This window comes from Myotis davidii, unplaced genomic scaffold (assembly GCF_000327345.1).
Source record: "Myotis davidii unplaced genomic scaffold, ASM32734v1 scaffold1036, whole genome shotgun sequence".
Classification (NCBI taxonomy): Eukaryota; Metazoa; Chordata; class Mammalia; order Chiroptera; family Vespertilionidae; genus Myotis; species Myotis davidii.
In genome coordinates, this window is record NW_006287260.1 from 152,483 (window position 1) to 160,207 (window position 7,725).

Here is a 7,725-nt window from a genome sequence, read left to right on the forward strand (position 1 = left end):
ATATTCCTGCGAGATCTGTAAATACGGTAGATGGAGTAAGCATGAAGTGGATCCGTGTTGGTTTAGGTCAGGTTCTGTACCTAAACGAGTTTGCCACTAAGCTTTTGAAAATGCTTTTTGGATTTCTGAATTGTAGATAAAGGAATCCAGATCTCTGCCTTTATTATAGAAAAATTGCTAGACTCATAAAAACACAAAGAAGAAAATAAAATAATCTATAATTCCACTACCTAAAGAAATTAACTGTTGGAATTTGGGTGTACACACTTTGGTCTTTTTTCTATGCAGACTTTCTTTCTTTCTTTTTTTTTTAAAGAAAAACAAATGACATTGTTGTGTACATACTTTGTCTCTAATTTTCACTTACTATATTGTGAACACTTTCCCATTTTCTATTCTCCTCAACCTCATTTGAAACGGGTGAGTGGCATTCCACCGTGTGCATGAGCTGGAACTCATCGAACCCCTCCCCTGCCATCAGACAGCAGTTTGTGTTTAGTTTTTTGCTATTGGAACAGCACTGTATGTACATCCTTGTGGGTGATTTTTGTGCACACTCATGCTTGTAACACTGTATATACTCGGTCGGATAGTAGGTGTAATGTGAGCATTCAACCTTTGCAATTCAAGGTATGTGCAGCTGAATTCAAGGACTTTGTAATAATTCTAAGGCCCCTTCCATCTCCTCGGCCCTTTTGATTGGAAAGCAATGTACTAATCTATTGCTGTTAAATGCTACTTATATTTAGAAAGTTGCCTTTGTGCAGACACAGGATTTTTTATTGTTAATCCTCACATTTTTTCCTCTGAGGACATTTTTTTCGCTTTTTTTTCAGAGAGAAAGTGGAAGGGAGGGAGAGAAGCTGGGTGGGGGGTGGGGGGTAGTGAGACAGAAACATCATGTGAGAGAGACACATCCATTGGGGGCCTCCTGCACTCACCATGACCAGGGCCAGGGATTGAACCTGCAACCCAGGTATGTGCCCTTGACCAACAATGGAACCTGAGACCCTTCCGTGCGTGGGTCGACACTAACCACTGAGCATACCAGCCAGGACCAGACACAGGATTTTTAATGGTCAAGTTGGGGTCTCTTGGGTCCCTCTTCAGAGGCAGAATGTTGAAAAGAGGGCCATTAGTCATACAAACGCATGGAGCAATATGCTCCAAGCAGAATGGGACAAAACCCAGTTTCTTTCGTAGTCCTAGTTTTTTTATGGGAAATTTCAAGCATACAGAAGCCAAGAGTATAAAATAATGAATCCTCGCATACCTTATGCGCCCATAAGACAATTAACGGCTTATGACCAATTAATTCTGTTTCTTTTTAGCACCCCCCTTACCTCAATTATTATGAAGAAAATCCTATATATCTTATTATTTAAGGATATATCTTTGAAAGATAAGGACACTTTAAAAGTTATTCACCATCCCCTGACCGGTCTGGCTCAGTGGATAGAGGTTCAGTTCCTTGGTTGCGGGCACATCCCCAGTAGGAGGTGTGCAGGAGGCGGCTGATCGATGTTTCTCTCTCATCGATGTTTCTAACTCTCTATCCCTCTCCCTTCCTCTCTTTAAAAAATCAATAAAATGTATTTAAAAAAAATAAAAAATAGGCTTCCTTCACATTAAAAAAAAACTTAAAAAAGAAAATGTTATTCACCATATCATTATCACACCTAGAAAATGGCAGTTCTTTAAAATTATCCAACGTTTAGTCGGTCAAGGTTCATGTTTTCCATATTGCCTACAATACTTTACTTTTAGTTTGTTCAAATCTGTGTCCAGACAAGGCCCACACATTCCATTCACTCGATGTGGCTCTTAAGTCTCTTTATATCTGTGCCTTTCATCTCCGTCGTTTTTGCTTTCCAGTCTATTTGTTGAAGACAAAGGTCATTTGCCCCACTTCCCACAGGTGGGTTTTGCTGACTGTCTCTGCGGTACCCCTTCAGCAGGTTCATCTGTCCCCAGTGTTTCCTGTAAGATAGAAATCAGACCTGGAGACTTGGTCGGACTCAGGTTGAGATTTTTTTGGCGGGATTTCTTCCTTCAGAAGAGTCTTTTTTGTGATGTTGGCGGCCATCACTGCCTAGATCCGTGATTTAGCTAAGAGTTTGCAAAATGGTGAAATTTTGATTTCTGTTTCACCTTCTTCCCTTGTTGACTGGAATACTTTTTAGAAAGAAAGTATTTGTAGAGAAACCTCCTGTTATGAACGACCTGGTTATCTGAGGTACAGTCTGTGCAGGAAACATGAATTCAGTGCTTGATTCTTTCCCTTACTTACCATTTTTCAGATCAGATTGGTTTTTCAGTAGTCCTCAGAGGTGTCTAATGAGGTTTTTTTTGGTAAATATTATGAACTCATTTATTTAAATATAGCTGTGGTTCTGTAATAACCTTTTTAAAATGTGCTCTGAGACATTTAGACTTTGTCAGTTTTACTTTCCCATGAAAAACAGTTGAATTGGTTTATAATGAAGTGATGCTGTGTGTTTTTGTGTATTTCAGTTGAGTGGTCTTTTACTCAGAGGTCCAGTTCATGCTTGTCCAGCTGGCCATTTACAATCAGATGTTCTAATCTTCGAGAGAGAAGTTCAGCTGGCTTCTAATCAGCCTCTCTCTCTCTCTCTCTCTGTGTCTCTCTCTCTCTGTCTCTCTCTCAAGTTTCCTTCTGATCATAGATGACACTATAGGTGAGAAATCTTTAAAAAGATGCTCTAGGGACTTGAGTAGACAAATTTCTTTCGGTTGTAATTATGGGAGACCGACTTGGAATGGTGTTTTCCCACCAGCTGTATAGGGCGACTCTATATAAGAATCTAGATATGTCTGACTGAGTGTCACTTAGATTACTCAGTCTCATTACTCTGAATACGTATCATGGTGTCACACTTTTTACATAACATTGAAGAGTCAGTTGAACTGTCCTTCATTAAGTCTACTGGCACATTTTTCTGTCTCCTTGTTGATTTCTGATTTATTGCATTTGACACCTATGTATTTTTTTACTTGGTTTGGAGCTCAGCCATATATGAACGCATTTTTTGGGGGGATTATATTTTATTGACTGGTTTTGTATTTGGGAAGCTGGGCCCGGGTCCTCCTGCCTTGGCTCAGATCCCCCATTGCCTCACCCTCCAAATGCTACACCTAGAGTTAGTTTAATGTGATAAAAGAAGCGTGGGCCCGCCCATTGTTTCCCTTGTTGACAGTTGTTGGGCAGTCAGGGTTCTCCTGCAGCGAGGCCTCCGCCTCTGAGGCGTTGCCAGCACCCAGCTCCGTCACGGACTGAGTGCATAGCCTTGCATGTTGGGCTCTTAGAGTCTTCAAAGAGCATTGTCATCAGTGCAGGTGGAAATAAAAGTAACCGAAGAAATACATATATTGAACTTCATTTATTGAGAAAGGAAGATGTATCTTAAACACGCCCCCTTCGTTGTGCCAAGGAGCCAGTCAGCACTGTTGAGCTGGGGAGGGGGGGGCTGAGGGGGGGGGTAGGGACGTCGGGGGTGCTGCATGATTCTTGCAAGGCGGAGGCTGTGGCTGTACCTCCCGGTGCGGTCGGTCCTCTGTCGCAGCTGCACACGGTACTCGTCCCCGGCAGTGGTGCTAGAACAGCTGATGTATGCAGACCAGTCAGGTCTTCACTGTGATCGGAACAGCAGCCCCAAATGTCTGTCCCACTAGTAATAGCATGAATAGTCAGCGTTGATTGAGCACTTCTGACAGTGAGTTAGCAGCATTCCCTTTTACATCTCAAGGCACTAGTAAGTGTTGTCCTTACTAGTATTAAGAAAATCAAAATTTTATAATCACCCATCCTTTTGTGCATTTTGTGTCTTTCAGCTTTCAATGTGTACACTCAGGTTTTGTAATTGTAATTCTCTTCAGTTGCAGCAAAAGCTTAAAATCTCAGAGGGATTGTAATTTCTCACAGGAATATTTATTTTTAAAAGTTGGAAACTCTCAATTCTTACCAGTGAAAGGGTAGGAACGCGGTGCTGTTCGCTGAGGCACCGGGTATTTAGGAAACGGGCTAGTTTATTGGGAGGTGGCGCGTGATTTAACCCCAGGAAGGGCCTTCCAAGGGGCTCCTGCCCGCACACAGCCCTGCTGCCCGCGGGACCCGGCTGTCGCCTTGCTCTCCTTTCACCGGAGTCACATCCAGTGCGATTTTCCTTCTCCTTCCTTTAAACACAGTCCTTTTCTCAGGTTACTTTTCGTTTTAAATACAATCAAGACCTACTTACCAGGAGCCCGTGAGCAGACAACATTACAGAACGTCACTCAGGGCTGTTCACCGGGATCGCTGGAAGGTTCTTAGACTTTCTGGTGTTCGCTTTTAGGTCTTTCACTCCTTCGCTGGCCCGGAGGGGAGCCCTCGTCCTTGTTCATAGCTTTTGGCGTTGTGCTCCCCGTCGTTCTCCCACCGGCCTGAGGAAGTGGGCGCGTTGACTCTTGTCCTAGCTGGATCCAGCTGCTTACTCTTGCTGCTTCGGGTTGCCCGACAGCCTTGATAAAACTTCAAGGCAAAGCCCCACCCAGATCGCAGTGTTTGAGGTGCTTGCTTCACAGGTTAATTCACAACCGCTCAGGCTGCAGGCTGGCCTGCCTTTGGGTGGGTGTGTACGCGTGTGTTTGGGAGCGGGCGGGGTTTCACCTTCCGGGCACCTAATGCTTTGCTCTCTCTGTGGCGAGAACTTTACATCTGTAGTTCCTCATTTACCTTTGCAGCGTGCTTGCTGACAATTGTTATTATTCCCATTTACCAGCGCCTTTCCCAGAGGAGCGAAGGGCTGGGGAGAGGTTAAAGGGACCTGCTCAGGGCCACACACAGGGTGCAGAGGGAGGAGCCTCTCACTCCACTGCACTGGCCGCCTGGAAGGCTCGGTCTCTTTGGATGAGATTCAAGCCAGCATTTATTACATGCTTAGGTAATATTTTACAGAGGGTTTGATTAGGGAATTATTTTAATTCAACAGTTGCTTTTTGTTCTAAGCACTTTACAAATATTAACTCCTTTTAGCCTCATAGCAGCTTTGGGAAAGGCACTAGTGTCACTCCCATTTTACTGATGACGAAACTGAGGCACAGAGAGGTCAGGTAGCTTGCCCAAAGTTTTGAACCCAGGCAGCCTGGCTCCCAAGTCCTTGCTCCTAGTTTTTAATGCAAATGGGGATTCTTCCTTTTATCCAAGAACGGAGCACAAAATCCCTTCAGCAACACTTTGACTACATAAAGTGAGAAGCTTATTTTTTAAAAATATATATTTTATTGATTTTTTACAGTGAGGAAGGGAGAGGGATAGAGAGTTAGAAACATCGATGAGAGAGAAACATTGATCAGCTGCCTCCTACACACCTCCCACTGGGGATGTGCCCGCAACCACGGTACATGTCCTTGACCGGAATCGAATCTGGGACCCTTGAGTCCGCAGGCCGACGCTCCATCCACTGAGCCAAACCAGTTAGGGCGAGAGGCTTATTTTTAAAGGAATCATAGGAATTTTCCTGGAATATAGGAAAGTTGGGTGAGAGGAATGTTTTTGAACTTACGCCAAATAATATATTAGTTTAGAGCAGGGGTGGGCAAACTTTTTGACTCGAGGGCCACAATTGGTTCTTAAACTGGACCGGAGGGCCGGAACAAAAGCATGGATGGAGTGTTTGTGTGAACTAATATAAATTCAAAGTAAACATCATTACATAAAAGGGTACGGTCTTTTTTTTTTTTTTTTTTAGTTTTATTCATTTCAAACGGGCCAGATACGGGCCGTAGTTTGCCCACGGCTGGTTTAGAGGATATAGAGCAATGCCATGCAGCTCATGAAATTTTGTCTTTTCAAAATTTCCTTCTAGAAAATTCTCACCTTCCTCTCAAGCAGGTTAACGTAGTCATGAGTTCATCTGAGAAAATTCAGGACCCCCCACCCCCCAAGTGTCAAGTTCAAAGTGATAAAGATTTGTTTTGGACACATGACCGCCAGATGTACTACCCACGCCAAAATGTGTGCAAGGGAAGTAAAGCTAAGCAGTTGGCAGGAAGCCAGAGGTGTGTGTATTTGAAGTTATTTCTAACAATTGCTACCAACTCTGCTTGCAGTTCTCGTCCCTCCTCCCTCCCTCAGTAGTGAGTGGTGCATGATTGCATCTCACATTCCTAAACAGCAGTTTGTCCACAGAATGATTTTCAGAGTCCTGCCTGCTTCACATGGTGATGGAAAGCAGCTTGAAGCTGGGTTGTGGGACAGGGATGTCGCTTTCCCTGACCCTGGGGGCTTTAGTCCCCACAGCCCAGCGGTGTGGGGATTAGTGCCATTTTACCAATGAGATGAAAATTGCTCAGGACTGAGGATTTGCGTTTGCAAGGCCTGCAGAGGCCATTTCATATGGAGAGCCGGCTGCCAGAGCTGCGTCCCCGGGTGGGAGAAGTGTAAGGAAAAGAGCGTTCTAGCTGCGAGCTCTGAAAACACCTCTGGGTCCTGTGTGCTTAGCAATAATCGAATAGCTCTATTACTTTTACCTGCAATTGAAAATACCTCAGATGCTGGAATTGGCAACGATTCCAGATTTGTTACTTTTTAAGTGATTGCCATCTCCATAATTATACGTTGAAGACCTAGCTGGAGAATAATTTTCTCACTCATCACTTACCAACAGCCCTTTTGCCGTAGTTACCAGACCCAGGGCGGACTTTCAAAAAGGTTCGTAAGTAAACGATTCAAGACTTAGTGCTTTACTGTAAAGTTCAACAGTTTTTCTTTTTAAAGCAAGAGTGTATAAGAAATAATGATTCCTGTAGTTTTACCTATTATGTTCTGTTGACCCAAACAAGAAAATTGTCTTTTTTAATGTCTCTCTTTTTCCCCCCCACCCATCATGACCTGTTAGACTCATTGTCTTTAGTTATCATCGCTTCTGTTACCTCTCTCTCTAATATTTAACTTTTGTCAATTATATCTTTCATTTACAAGGAGAAATAAGGACAGTGGCAGCCTAGGTATGGTTTAGCCCCTCATTCACTTGGCAGATGTTTATTAATTCTTTTGAGTGAGTGCTCACGCATTTCAGAAGATCTGTGTTTGCTGCGAGGAGCCGTGTAACTGTAAGCTTTGTGTAATGCTGCTTGTGCCAATAAAATGATCTTGTAGAAGCTAAACCCGAGGTTTATCTTGTCTGGGGAGGTCCCTTTGGAATCTATAAAACTGGCTGCTTATAAGTTCTGTGTTTTTTGTCCTAAGATTGGGTCTTTACTGTCGGGTAATTGTGGGGCTTAGTTGTCATCCTAATAAACCAATTTGCCCGCAAGCCTCAAGCTGTGAGTTCGGACCACAGGCTGGGTCTTTGAAAAAATGTGACTATTATGCCACAGCCTATTAACCATCATTGCCATGTTTTCTCAGACGCTTTCTATTGCTGATCTGTTTTCTGGCTTTTCTCTTGGTGACGACATGTCAGGTCATTGCAGTCACCCCGCACGGATCAGGCTGGTGCAGGCTTCCTCCTCACCGGGTGCTGGGACTTGTGAAGTGTTGACCCCTAAGGCCTAACCCCCTCCTTTTTATTGTTGTTTGACTGTGTTTACATTTGTTTTAACCTCCCTGCCTCTCATTGCCCACTTAGTATTTGTACTGAGAACTTAGGATTGGCCTGAGTTCTGTGGGCATCTGGGTCTGAGTGGAACAAAATCTGAATATTGTTTCTCCCTCCTTCGTTGATT